The sequence below is a fragment of the Callithrix jacchus genome, chromosome 4, assembly GCF_049354715.1.
Source record: "Callithrix jacchus isolate 240 chromosome 4, calJac240_pri, whole genome shotgun sequence".
In the NCBI taxonomy this organism is placed as follows: Eukaryota; Metazoa; Chordata; class Mammalia; order Primates; family Cebidae; genus Callithrix; species Callithrix jacchus.
In genome coordinates this window covers 166,493,808-166,507,428 of record NC_133505.1, presented here as the reverse complement: position 1 = coordinate 166,507,428, position 13,621 = coordinate 166,493,808, and the positions used below count along the sequence as shown (strand labels likewise).

The 13,621-nt window shown below is 44.6% G+C and overlaps 2 long non-coding RNA genes across 3 annotated transcripts in view; one reads left to right on the top strand and one right to left on the bottom strand.

The window, feature by feature from the left end:
* The window catches only part of LOC144582232 (uncharacterized), a 25,323-nt gene extending 17,481 nt beyond the window's left edge, over positions 1-7,842 (top strand). Inside the window, exons 2-3 of the long non-coding RNA XR_013534657.1 lie at positions 3,060-3,182; positions 4,387-7,842. This is a non-coding gene — a long non-coding RNA (uncharacterized LOC144582232). The remainder of the gene's footprint in view (positions 1-3,059; positions 3,183-4,386) is intronic.
* Positions 3,930-13,621, bottom strand: LOC144582233 (uncharacterized). Of its 2 annotated transcripts, none has more exons than XR_013534658.1 (3): positions 13,231-13,621; positions 7,011-7,245; positions 3,930-5,422 (listed from the first exon to the last, which is right to left on the bottom strand). It is a non-coding gene; the product is annotated as an uncharacterized LOC144582233 (long non-coding RNA). The 2 variants fall into 2 exon arrangements; XR_013534659.1 differs by having other exon boundaries at positions 13,435-13,621.

Here is a 13,621-nt window from a genome sequence, read left to right as displayed (position 1 = left end):
GATGCATGTTGAAAAATATGCTTTTCTTAAAACTCAAATATAGGGGCTGTGTTTGTGATTCAAAGTGAAAACATTTGGCATGTTTGTTAATTCTAGCTTTTTGGTTTAATATTCTCTAAGGCATGTGAGTGTATACACTTTTACTTTTTTTTGAGATGGAGTCTTGCTCTGTTGCCAGGCTGGAGTGCAGTGGCGCAATCTCAGCTCACTCACTGCAACCTCTGCCCCCTCGTTCAGCCTCTGGAGTAGCTGGGATTACAGGCACGTGCCACCACGCCCGGTTAATTTTTGTATTTTTAGTATAGATGGGGTTTCACCATGTCGGTCAGGCTGTTCTCAAATTCCTGACCTTGTGATCTGCCTGCCTCAGCCTCCCAAAGTGCTGGGATTACAGGCATGAGCTACCACCCTGAGCCTACTTTTTTTTTTTTTTTTTTTTTTTTTAAGATGTGGGACAATTTTAAGATGTAATACTAATACTTTAGGAGTTTTTTCATATCATTGTATGGAATTCTGAGGCTTTGGTTTAAATCTTTCCTTGTGATTTCCATTTAGAAATATTGTACTAAGTGAAACTTGTTAAATCTTCCTTTAAAAAAAAAAAGAGGTAAAGCCTCAATTTACATTAAGTAAGCCAATTTCTTTTTCCACTCCTGAACACACACAACAGAATTTCCATACATAATGCAAAAACAGAAGCCCTTTTTTTTTTTGAGATGGAGTTTTGCTCTTGTTGCCCAGGCTGGAGTGCGATGGCACGATCTTGGCTCTTTGCCTCCCACGTTCAAGTGATTCTCCTGCCTCAGCTTCCCAAGTAGCTGGGATTACAGGCATATGCCACCGCACCTGGCTAATTTTGTATTTTTAGTAGAGACTGGGTTTTTCCATGTTGGTCAGGCTAGTCTCGAACTCCCAACCTCAGGTGGTCCACCTGCCCCACCTCCCAAAGTGCTGGGATTATAGGCATCAGCCCCATGCCTAGCCAGAGCCCCTTTTTTTTTTTAAAGACAAGGTCTCACTGTTGGCCAGACTGGAGTGCAGTGGTGCAATCAGAGTTCACTGCAGTCTCGAACCCCTGGGCTTAACCAGGCCTACCTTAGGCTCCTGAGTAGCTGGGACTATAGGCACATACCACAACATCCAGCTTTTTTTTTTTTTTTTTTTTTGAGACAGGGTCTTGCTCTGTTGCCCAGTTTGGAGTGCAGTGGTGTCATCACAACCCACTGCAGCCTCTGCCTCCTGGGCTCAAGTGATTCTCCCACCTCAGCCTCTCAGTCACTGGGACTATAGGCACACACCACCATGCCTGGCTCTTTCTTTTCTTTTCCTTTTTTTTTTTTTTGTAGAGACAAGGTCTCCCTATATTGCTACTGGCTGATTTTTAAAAAAAATTGTTTATAGGCCAGGCAGGGTGGCTCATGGTTGTAATCCCAGCACTTTGGGAGGCCGAAGAAGTTGGAATCATCTGAGGTTGGGAATTTGAGACCAGCCTGGCCAACATGGTGAAACCTCATCTCTACTTAAAATACAAAAATTAGCTGGGTGTGGTGGTAGACTCCTGTAGTCCCAGCTCCTTTGGAGGGTGAGGTACGAGGAAGGCACCTTGAACCTGGAAGGTGGAGGTTGCAGTGAGCCAAGATTGCACCACTGCACTCCAGCCTGGGTGACAGAGTGAGACTCAGTCTCTAAAAAAAGAAAAAAAAATTGTTGATACAGACAGGGTCTCACTTTGCTCCCCAGGCTGGTCTTGAACTCCTGGCTTCAAGCAATCCTCCCGCCTCAGCCTCCCGAAGCACTGGAATTACATGTGTTAGCTACTACAAACGCTTAGCAGCATGAAGGCACAACTAACTTCAGAGAATGTAATATAAAGTATGTTTAAGCTCATCAGACTGATACGATAAAAATAAGGTCCCTTATTTGGGCATCCTTATTTTATGCCCATAAACGATGGAAGTGAAAAACAAGTCTCCCTCTTGGTTGGAAAAACCTTAGATACAGGGCAAGAAAATTTTGTTCTTTTCTCTAGGAAAAAGTGAGAGAAGAAAATGCTTAATTAGCCAAATGATCCAGTAAGTTTGAGTAGTGCCAGTGCCCCTGACAGGGGAATGAGTAGATGGTAATGATGGCAGATTTGGGTAGGAGGTGGCTAAAAGGGACTGCTGTGGACATCATCAGGGCCCCAGAGGCTTCATTAATAAGGAAGACTGGGCTGTCTGTCTAAGGCCATGGCCAGAAGGCAGGGAAAACTTAGGCACATTTCGGGCAAACAAATGTTTTCAGAGGTGCATTCTCTGAGCAGGGCTGAGCAGTGAGAGAGTGCAGGCAGTGGAGCTGTGTGTGCACCAGCTGGTTATATTCCATCTAGGACTGCAAGTGCAAGCCAGGACAGACACGAATCTGGCCCTAAAAGAGGGACTGGCAAGAGCCGGGAAGTGTTCAGGGGCTTCAAATACTGAAATTAGGGAATGAGCAAGATACACAGGATAAATGTCAGCAGATAGGTATGTCTACTCTATACAGGAATCTTACTAGAAGGCACAGAAAAGATAATATATATTTAATAAGTGTTTTAAGGATAAACCATGGCAAAGCTTTGACATAGGTAATTTCCTAAAATCTATGTGACTCCAGCCTTGACTTTCAGAGAGCTGGAGTCGTGACCATTTTAATGTCATTTGGACTGTCCCTGACCTTGTGCTAGATGAGTACAGCCTAGGTACAGCCTAGGTTGCTATCATATTCAACAGGGTAATATCATCAGTCATAAACATGCCATGCCATTTATATTATTTTCAGTAGCTAGTCAATAGATAGGGTATGGAGTGAAAATATTCTTAAGTTCTGTATTTACTGAAATTCCATCAGTTGAAATATAAATGTATATATTATACAATAACTTTAAATGAGCTAAACCTCTCATTCTGATTAATATCATTATTTAAATTTGTATACACATTTGTTGATTCAAAAGAACATAATGGTCTTTTTAATAGCTTTTTTTTTTTTTTTAAAGAGAGTCTAGCTAATAGCTTTTTTTTTTTTCTTTTTTTTAAAAGACAGCAGAGTCTCACTCCATCACCCAGGCCAGAGGGCAGTAGAATACATAGCTCACTGTAGCCTCTAGCTCCTGGACTGAAGGGATCCTTCCACCCCAGCCTCCTGAGTAGTTAGGAATACAGGTGAGTGCCACCCTGTCTGACTAATTTTTATTTTTTGTAGAGATGGAGTCTTGCTGTGTTGCCCAGGCTGGTAACTCCTGGTCTCAAGTGATCCTTCTACCTCAGCCACTGAAAGCACTTGAATTACAGGCATGAACCGTCATGCCCAGTCCATTTAGGTTTCTTTGTTTTTGAGATTGAGTCTTGCTCTGTTGCCCAATCTGGAGTGCAGTAGTGTGATCTTGGCTCACTGCAACCTCTGCCTCCCAGGCTCAAGTGATTCTCCTGCCTCAGCCTCCCGAGTAGCTGGGACTGCAGGTGTGCACCACCACTCCTGGCTAATGTTTTTGTATGTTTAATAGAGATGGGGTTTCACCATGTTGGCCAGGCTGGTCTTAAACTCCATACCTCAAGTGATCCACCTGCCTCGGCCTCCCAAAGTGCTGGGATCACAGGCATGAGCCACTACATCTGGCCTTATTTAGGTTTTTAAAAGTTCTTAATAATTATCTTCGTATATAAAACTAAATATTAAAATTAACTTTTAGCCATGATTGTGTAATGGTTAATTTTTAAAAATAGAAAAACTAAAATTAACTTTCACAGTCAGTATTTAATATTATGGGATTTTGCCCTTGCAATAATAGATACAACACTTATGCTTCATCTCACTAATAGTTCTACAGTGACCTTAGCAGTAGTCTAGCAGCTGACATGCTGAGAAATTACGTCAGGTATTTAAAATTAATTAATTTAAAACTACTATTAAATGTTTTAATAATTTATTTTGAATAAAACTTCAGATGCATTCTTGAATTTCAGAAGTTCATTCTCTGATGGTAATATTTGGATTTAAACAACTATTAATCCTAACAACTGGTCATTAGGCATTCAGCTAAAGCATGCATTTCTTACATGTCTAAATTCTTTAGAAAGTGACTAGTAGAATTGTGGCATAACATTTCTTGATAGTCTGTGAATATTAATTGATATCTTAACATTTAATAATTACTATTTAAAGAAACCTTAATAAACTTTTTGTGACAGGTACTTGTTAAATAGTCACCAAATCCATTTCCTCTTCTGCCTGGTCACAGAGGTATGGCCAGAATGTGGCCATGTAGCTGAGCTCCAGATAATGTGGGCAGAGGGATGTGTGGGCAGAGGGGATGTATGCTGCTTCCACCCCACAACAACCTTTCTCACTCTCTTTGCCTTCTGCCAGCTGGATGGAGAGGAAGCCAAGGACCTAGAGGAGAATGAAGCCATGAAGTGGAAGCCAAGGAACCCTGCACTAGACTGTGATGGGAATGCAGACGGTAAAGAAGCAGGAATCTATCTTTAAAGCCACTAGTGTTACTCTTAATACTTCTAAAGGAACGTCAAGAAATGTCTGAAGCCAACTCAGGAAACCATAAAAAGTCTTTATGATCCGAAACTGCAGTTGCGCATAGCACTTTCTAGCTATAAAGTTTACACTTGGGCTGACTGGGGGTGGGTGATCCTCTGACGAGGGGGAAGAGCACAGGTTTTCTCCTAAATTCCCCACTGGAATGACTCATATGATATGCAAATTGGGGGGGAAAAGTCCACATTTGAGCCAGAAATCTTGGGTACTATTCAAATACCAAAAATGTGGGAGATTTTGAGATTGCCCCATAGCACTGATGTGTGCCTATTACACAATGAATAACAGTGACTCATGGAATGAGACCATGAAGTGATATTCCTTTATTGCCCAGGAAGTCATTCAGTTTGCTTCATGGGCTTGTTTTTTCTTCGTCCCTGGATCAAATGCTGGTGCCATGACTTTTTTTTGAGACAGAGTCTCACTCTGTCACCAGGCTGGAGTGCAGTGCCATGACTATGGCTCACTGCAGCCTCAAACTCCTGGGCTCAGGTGATCCTCCTGCCTCAGCCTCCCAAGTAGCTGGAACTATAGGCATGTGCTATCATGCCCAGTGTGGTCCCATGACCTTTTAGGAAATATGTGTTCTTTAGTAATAAAAAGTCTTAAAATCACTTTAAGTCAGAACACAGGCTCAATCCACTATCCAAAATGCTCATTCCCATGTGAAAATCAAGACTCTGAAAGTGATTTAAAGTCAAGACTTCAGCACAGGCCGCTAGCAGGGCAGCAGGCTACAGTGGGAGAAAGACGTTCGCAGCTGGCAGGTGTCTTCTCTAGTGTCTTGCATTCTGCTGCTGCTCCTCCTCTTTGAGCATGCTCACCATGGTTTCTTTCATCTCCAGCGATAGGCCTGGAGAGGAAGCAAGTGTAGGGTTATGTTTATGTTGCGCACAGTGGTGGCATGTGAGTAGAAAACAGGGAAATCTTACCTGTTGTTTTACCTGACAGTTGCTTTAAGTGGACTTTTTCTCATGATTTTGGAGACCACCCCATCACTGAGAATTTGTCTCCTAGATTTCAGTCTAAAAGCTGAGAACCTACATGGTGTTCCAGGGAAGCTTAAGAAAATTAAGTCTCAGCCAGGCGCAGTGGCTTACACCTGTAATCCCAGCACTTTGGGAGGCCAAGGTGGGTGGATCACGAGGTCAAGAGATCGAGACCATCCTGGCCAACACGGTGAAACCCCGTCTCTACTAAAAATACAAAAAAATTAGCCGGGCGTGGTAGCACGAGCCTGGGGTCCCAGCTACTTGGGAGGCTGAGGTGGAAGAATCGCTTGAACCCAGGAGGCAGAGGTTGTAGTGAGCCGAGATTGTGCCACTGCACTCCAGCCTGGTGACAGAGCAAGACTCCGTCTCAAAAAAAAAAAAGAAAGAAAATTAAGTCTCTGCTTGATTTGGAAAGCTTAGACTGAACCTTAGATTGACCTGATGAAAATCAGGTCAATGAAAAGTCAGAGTTTAACAGAGATATTATATCCCAGAGACCAGACATTTAAACATTACTTTCAAAGTGCACTCATAGAGATAATTGTTCTTTATTTAGTACGTAGAGACCACGTCTTATCCATGCCATCAAAAGGTAGGAGTGGGACATGTTAACATGTCACACATATTAATAGTGCATTTTGACTTAAAACATGGACATGAATTCATATGAAGAACCAGAAAAGTATTGGAACTACCACATCACCATACTAGTAATGTGTTGTCTCTAATTTCCATCAATTCTCTGAAGTGGAGTAGAACTTAAAGATACCTGCAAACCAATCTGATCCCTTAAATGTTTAATAATTGTTCCACTCATATATTTGTTTTGTCCACATCTAATTGAACAGTGATTGTTTTTAGTGGCTCACCTCTATTGTACCAACAGATAGCTGACTAGTTTTTCAAACTAAGTATCTTTAGCCTGAAAGAGAAGTCTTATTTTATGTGATTTAATCTAATTTCTCGCCAAAGGGTAAATGCAGAGGTAAGCTGGCCCTAGAGGAGGGTGATGCAGACCAGGATGGATAGAGTCCTGGGAGTCACCTGAGATGGGACATAAGTTCCCAGAAATACTCTGATGTCAATACTGTTCCCAGTGGACCACGTGCTGGCATGAACCTGGGTGTTGTGTGAGGCTAATCCTCCTGTGTACCTATTTTGGCTCCTCCAAGTAGACATACAGTGTGGGGCACAGCCCCTGGGTTGTGCTGGCCTGGATATCGGGCCAGCCAAGATCCTTATGCTTGGTCATGGCCCTCAGTGATCCTGGGCCACTCTTAAGTAGCTTGAATAGCTCTTGAGAGTCATTCTTGGAGCTGTGCACATGAAATCAGTCTTACTCCATGACAAATCCTGGGATATGAACTAGAAGTTGGCAGTTTAATGGCAGATCCCACCCCTTACATAGAAGGTAGTGACCATGTTTGGTTTGGTTTTGTTTGCTTTTACCCGGAGTAGTAATGGGAAGAGGTGGTGTTCATGTCCATAAAGGAGGCAGGATGTTGCAGGAAGTCCTCATGAAGGGATCTTGCGGAGGGCTCTTCCAGGCTCTCATTGTGGGACAACCCTTCTCTTTTGGTTTCCTGGGTCTCCAGCAAATTTGAGTCTTTCAGTAGACCAGTTTGGGAAGAGTCAGCTGGGCCATTGTCAAGGGAAACTCCAAGAAGCTGGGTCTTCACTGAGGCTGCAAAACAAATGTAATTAAGGGGAAAATGGACCAAGGTCAGGGCAGAGAGCTTCAGGTCCAAGAGTGATGACCTGATGACCAGAGTCATGTGTAAGAGATGGGGCAGCAGGCCAATGAGAAGTTGAGGAGACAGGGATAAGTTGGGAAGTTGCATAGGGACAGAAGGAGGAAAAAAGTTTGAAACCTTGGGCCCTAATTAGATAAGGCTGGGGTCAATTATTTTGGGGGTGAGGAGCGTGGGAGAGGGAGTGGCAGCTGTTTAAAGGCACAGAGATACACAGGTTTAAAAGAGACAGCAATACACTTGACCCTCGAACAATATGGGTTTGAACTGCATGGGCCCACTTACATGTAGATTTTCTTCTGCCTCTGCCTGCCCTGAGAGAGCAAGATCAACCTCTTCTCTTCCTCAACCTATTCCTCATCAAAGATGAGGATGAAGACCTTTATGATGATCCACTTCCACTTAATGAACAGTAAATATATTTTCTGTTCCTTGATTTTCTTCCTCTAGCTTACTTTATTGTAAGAACACAGTATATAATATGTATAACATGCAAAATATATGCTAATAAACTTTGTTATTGTCCTCTCTGTGGTGTACAAACTTTGTTATTGCCGGTCAACAGCAGGCTATTAGGGGTTAAGTTTTGGGGAGTCAAAAATTATACTCAGATTTTTTTGGTTTTTTTCCCTAAATTTTTTTATTGGATTCTTTTTATTATTTTTTTTTTTCAAGACAAATTTTCATTCTTTTGCCCAGGTGGGAGTGCAGTGGTGCCATCTCAGCTCACTACAATCTTTCCCTCCCAGGATCAGGCGATTCTCCTGCCTCAGTCTCTTGAGTAGCTGGGACTACAGGTGCTTGCCACCAGGCCCAGCTAATTTTGTTTCTTTGGTTTTTGAGACAGAGTCTCGCTCTGTTGCCCAGACTGGAGTGTGGAGTGCAGTGGCAGATCTTGGCTCACTGCAACCTCTACCTCCTGGGTTTAAGTGATTCTCCCAACTTAGCCTTCTGACTAGCTAGGATTACAGGCCCATGCCACCATGCCTGGCTAATTTTTGTATTTATCTTTATTTTTTTTAATTTATTTATTTTTGAGACAGAGTTTTGCTCTTGTTACCCAGGCTGCAGTGCAATGGCGCGATCTCGGCTCACTGCAACCTCCACCTCCTGGGTTCAGGCAATTCTGCCTCAGCCTCCTGAGTAGCTGGGATTACAGGCACGTGCCACCATGCCCAGCTAATTTTTTTTTTTTCTTTTTAGTAGAGACGGGGTTTCACCATGTTGACCGGGATGGTCTAAATCTCTTGACCTCATGATCCACCCACCCTGGCCTCCCAAAGTGCTGGGATTACAGGTGTGAGCCACTGTGCCTGTCCCTTTATTTTTATTTTTATTTTTGAGACAGTTTTGCTTTTGTTGCCCAGGCTGGAGCGCAGTGGTATGATCTCAGCTCACTGCAACCTCTGTCTCCTGGATTCAAGTGATTCTCCTGCCTCGGCCTCCCGAGTAGCTGGGACTACAGGCATGTGCCATCACGCCCAGCTAATTTTTACATTTTTAGTAGAGATGGGGTTTCACCATATTGGCTAGGCTGGTCTCGAACTCCTGACCTTGTAATCTGCCTGCCTTGGCCTCCCAAAGTGCTGGGATTACAAGTGTGAGCCACTGCGCCTGGCCAATTTTTTTTTATCTTTAGTAGAGATGGGGCTTCACCATGTTGGCCAGGTTGGTCTTGAACTCCTGACTTCGGGTGATCTGTTCACTTTGGCCTCCCAAAGTGCTGGGATTACAGGCGTGAGCCACAGCACCCAGCCTATACTCACATGTCTGACTGAAGGGGCCAGCACCCCTGACACCTACATTGTTCAGGGGTCAACTGTAGACTCAAAATCCCCCCTATTACCCACTAGCTCTGTGTGTGACCTTGGTCATGTCCCTGTCTTTGTTTACAGTAGGAATAAAGCATTTGACTTAGTAGCTAGCAACATGGAGGATCTGCTCAGTGATGCGGATTCCCTCTTCCCTTTATGGATACAATCAACTCATGATTATCTGCCACACGTGCCCATTTGATCCCTTCGTTTAACAGAACACTTGTTTTGAACCAAGCCCCTCCTTTGCTTTCCAGTAGTTAATATGTTCTTTGAGGATGCAATCTAATTGTAATTTTGCCTAAAGTGGGGGAAAAAATTAAGCTAATGTTGAAACCTTTATTAACATATCTGTGTTATCATTTTCTCTTTTAGCCTAGATCATTTCATTTTAGCCATTTAAGTACTACTTTTGGTCTTATTAACAATACAGTCATGCAAAGGGCAGGTTGACACAAGCAATTTTCAGATTCCTGCCTGGGTAAGATCCTAATTTAAAAAAAGCAGAAAACCCCAACAAATCACGGGCAGGAAGAAAGAACAACGAGAATGTAGCTAAAATAATTCCATTAATGATCAGTTTATGTTCAAGCATGTGGAAATAATGCCTTATAGGAGGATATGTAGCAAAGACTGCTGTTTTTTTAAAACTCATTTTCCCCTGTTGGTAAAGAATTATAAGTTTTTTCAGACTTCAGATGTGCACAGCTGACTACGTGTGTGTGTGTGTGTGTGTGAGAGAGAGAGAGAGACAGAGACAGAGACAGGGTCTCCTTCTCTTGCCCAGACTGGAGTAAGGTGGTACAATCTTAGCTCATTGCAGCCTCGAACTCCTGGGCTCAAGTAGTCTCCTGCCCTCAGCCTCCTTCATAGCTAGGACTGTAGGTTTGTGCTACCACACCCAGCTACTTTTTTTTTTTTTTTTTTTTTGAGACAGAGTCTCACTCTGTCATCCAGGCTGGCATGCAGTGGCACGATCTAGGCTCACTGCAACCTCCGCGTTCTGGGTTCGAGCGATTCTTCTGCCTCAGCCTCCTGAGTAGGTGGGACTACAGGTGCCCATCACCACACCTGGCTAATTTTTGTATTTTTAGTAGAGACGGGGTTTCACCATATCGGACAGGCTGGCCTCAAACTCCTGACCTTGTAATCTGCCCGCTTTGGCCTCCCAAATGCTGGGATTACAGGCATGAGCCACCATGCCTGGTCTTTCTTTCTTTTTTTTTTTTTTTTTTTATTTGTAGAGACAGCCTTGCTATGTTGCCCAGGCTGGTCTCAAATTCCTGGCCTCAAGCAGTCTTCCCACTTCAGCCTCTCAAAGAACTGGGATTACAAGCATGAGCCACTGTACCTGGCCCCATGCCTGACTACATTTCTCAGCTTCCTTTGTGGCTAGGCTGTGCTAGGTAGCCTTGTACCTAAATTTTGCCATTGAGCTGTAAGTGGAATTTGTTGGGTGAATCTACTACAAAGGATCTTAAAAGGGACATAGTGGGGCCAGGTGTGGTGGCTCTTGCCTGTAATCCCAGCACTTTGGGAGGTCAAGGCAGACAGATCAAGTTAGGAGTTTGAGACCAGCCTGGCCAACGTGGCAAAACCCCATCTCCACTAAAAAAATAAAAATTAGCTGTGTATGGTGGCACATGTCTGTAATATCAACTGCTTGGGAGGCTAAGGCAGGAGAATCACGTGAACTCGGGAGGCGGGGGTTGCAGTGAGCTGAGATCTCGCCACTGCACTCCAGCCCAGCAACAAAGCAAGACTCTGCTTCAAAAAGAAAAAGCCGCATTGGTTGCCTCTTCCAGGTGGAGGGGAGATGATGGGAGCCCAGACTTTTGTCTTTTCCCTTTTCTAGAAAGGAGATGAGGTTGCTGGTGCTATGGAAGCTATTATGGACCATGAGGCAGTTTGAAGACAGACAGTCTGCATCCTTGATGACTCCTTGGAACTTCACCCCAACCCAGGACTGACTGCCCCAGATCTTTGTTACATGAGGGCATACACTCTTGTGTGTTTAAGAAACCGTGCCTGGATCTGTTACTGGAATATGCATGCAGTTAATAACTGGCTCAAAATGACTCATCTCAACCCACATTGGCTGCCTCTTCCAAACAGTATATAGGTCTGCTCTGTGGTGGTTCTCAGGATGGCTGTGATGTAGCCTCAAGTTTATCCATGGGAAATATTCATGGTGTCCTGATGTTGCAGAGGACATCCTGAGCTGGCTGGAGAAACCTGAGACACAACCCAGGCGACTGTAATGTAACTTCTGAGCCCATTCAGGACCCCTACAGTGGACACCTAAAAACAAAGGCGGCCAGGTGCGGTGGCTCAAGCCTATATAGATCCCAGCACTTTGGGAGGCCAAGGTGGGAGGATCTCTTGAGCCCAGGAGTTTGAGACCAGCCTGGGGAACATGGCAAAACTGTTTCTACAAAAAATACAACAAATTAGCCAGGTGTGGTGGTATGCACCTGTAGTTCCAGCTTCTTGGGAGGCTCATGTAGGAGAATAACCTGAGCCCAGGAAGTCAAGGCTGCAATGAGCCATGATCATGCCACTGCACTCCAGCCTGGGCAACAAAAAGAAGAAGAAAACAGAACCTGTTCACTGGGTGTGGTAGACAGGTGACAAACTTTTCATTCCCTCCTATACCCCACAACCTTGGATGTGCCCAGAGTCAGGGCAGTCTTTCATAATGATGTAGCTGATGATAGATGTGATGTTGGAAATTCTGACTGCTGCTGTCAGTCCTACCAGCCCCCAACATTTGGTGCTTGTTCTAAAGGGCATGTCTTAGGAGTCACTTCAAACTCTTAAAGTATCACTCTGTACAAACAAGAAGTGCAAGGAAGTGGCCTGAGCTCAGTCTCGCTATAGGGTTATTTTATTATCACTAGATCATGTCTTTCCATTACAATGACCTGTCTCTGAATCCTGTTGGTTCATCTTTCAAAATGCCCTTTTCTTCCAGTCCTCATAGCTAGTGCCCTAAAAGTGACCTGCAGTACCCCCTGCTGAGATGAATGCACCAGCTTCCTAACTAGCCTGGACTCCCTTCATTCTCAAAAGTCAGAGCCAGACCACCTTGCCTGAAAACCCACTTTCAGTGTGTCTCACCTCAGCAGAAATGTTTCTCAGGTTCCAGGTTCCAATTAACAACCACATCACACCCCTGCTCTTGTCTCTGTTTTAAGGGTATCTATAGGCTGGGTGTGGTGGCTCCGGCCTGTAATCCCAGTACTTTGGGAGGCCAAGGTGGGCGGATCACTTGAGGTCAGGAGTTCAAGACTAGCCTGGCCAACATGGTGAAACACCATCTCTACTAAAAAAAAAAAAAAAAAAAAAAAGCCTGGCATGGTGGTGCATGCCTGTAATCCCAGCTTCTTGGAAGGCTGAGGCTGGAGAATCACTTGAACCTAGGAGGCAGAAGTTGCAGTGAGCTGAGATCATGACACTGCACTCCAGCCTGGGCGACAGAGTGAGGCTGTGTCTCAAAAAATAAAAATAAATAAAAAAATAAAAGTACATATAACCTGGTTCCAGCCTGAATTTCCTTCTTCACCCCAACACACAGCGCTAGTCACATTCCCCTGACGTCTGTAAACAACCCCAGCCCTTCCTGTTGTGAAGCCAAGTTCTGGTGGTTCCTCTTTGCCGGAATGTTTTCCCATTCCACTTACCCGAAGCCTTCGGGAGGGGCTGTACCGGGGTTGCAAGAAGCAACGGAAACCATTCAGCACCTGCTACCTTCCATCATATTCTCTTCAATAAAGGGGCAACTCCCACCAATGGCAGTGTAGATTTCCTAACCTCCACACATGGAGGACTCACAGCATTCAGGATTGTTTAATGTTAAGAGAGTACTTGATATTTAACAGCTTACTAGGGTACAAGACAGCGCAGGAAAGAATCCTCTGTTGTCCTTTTTATGTTTTCCTGAACAGTTGGTTCATAGAGTTACTGTAAACACACAAAACTTGACTGCTAGTGCTTAGCAGTCAGGAAATTAGGAACTAGTGCTGACTCATTAACTGTGCCCAAACGAAGCCGCTTAACCTCAGTGAGAGGATTTCATTGTCACCTGGAATCAACAATACCAACCTTAGGGGTAAACTAAAGATAAATGTGTGCAAATCCTGCCTGAAGTCTCGGGGACGTCGCGGGTGTCCAAGAACTGTTCTTAGGCAGCCGGTGGGGACAGTCTGTGAGCCTCTGTCCTAGAGAAGGTCTCAAGGTCGGCTTACTAGCAAAGCAAGGGCAGGGAGCAAGAGGGCTGAATTTTGGTTTTAAGGGCCCTGGCCCTACCCTCCGCTCACAGGCCGGCTGGGCGTCGCTGACCAGCAGCTGGGCCCCGTCTTCGTCAGGAACGGCCCCGAGGCCCCTGGGAGGATACGAACGTCTTTTTGAAGTGAGGCCTCTGGACCCCGCGGCCGCCACAACTCAGCCAATGCCCAGGGTAGGCGCTGCAGCCGCGTCGTGCAGCACGATCCCC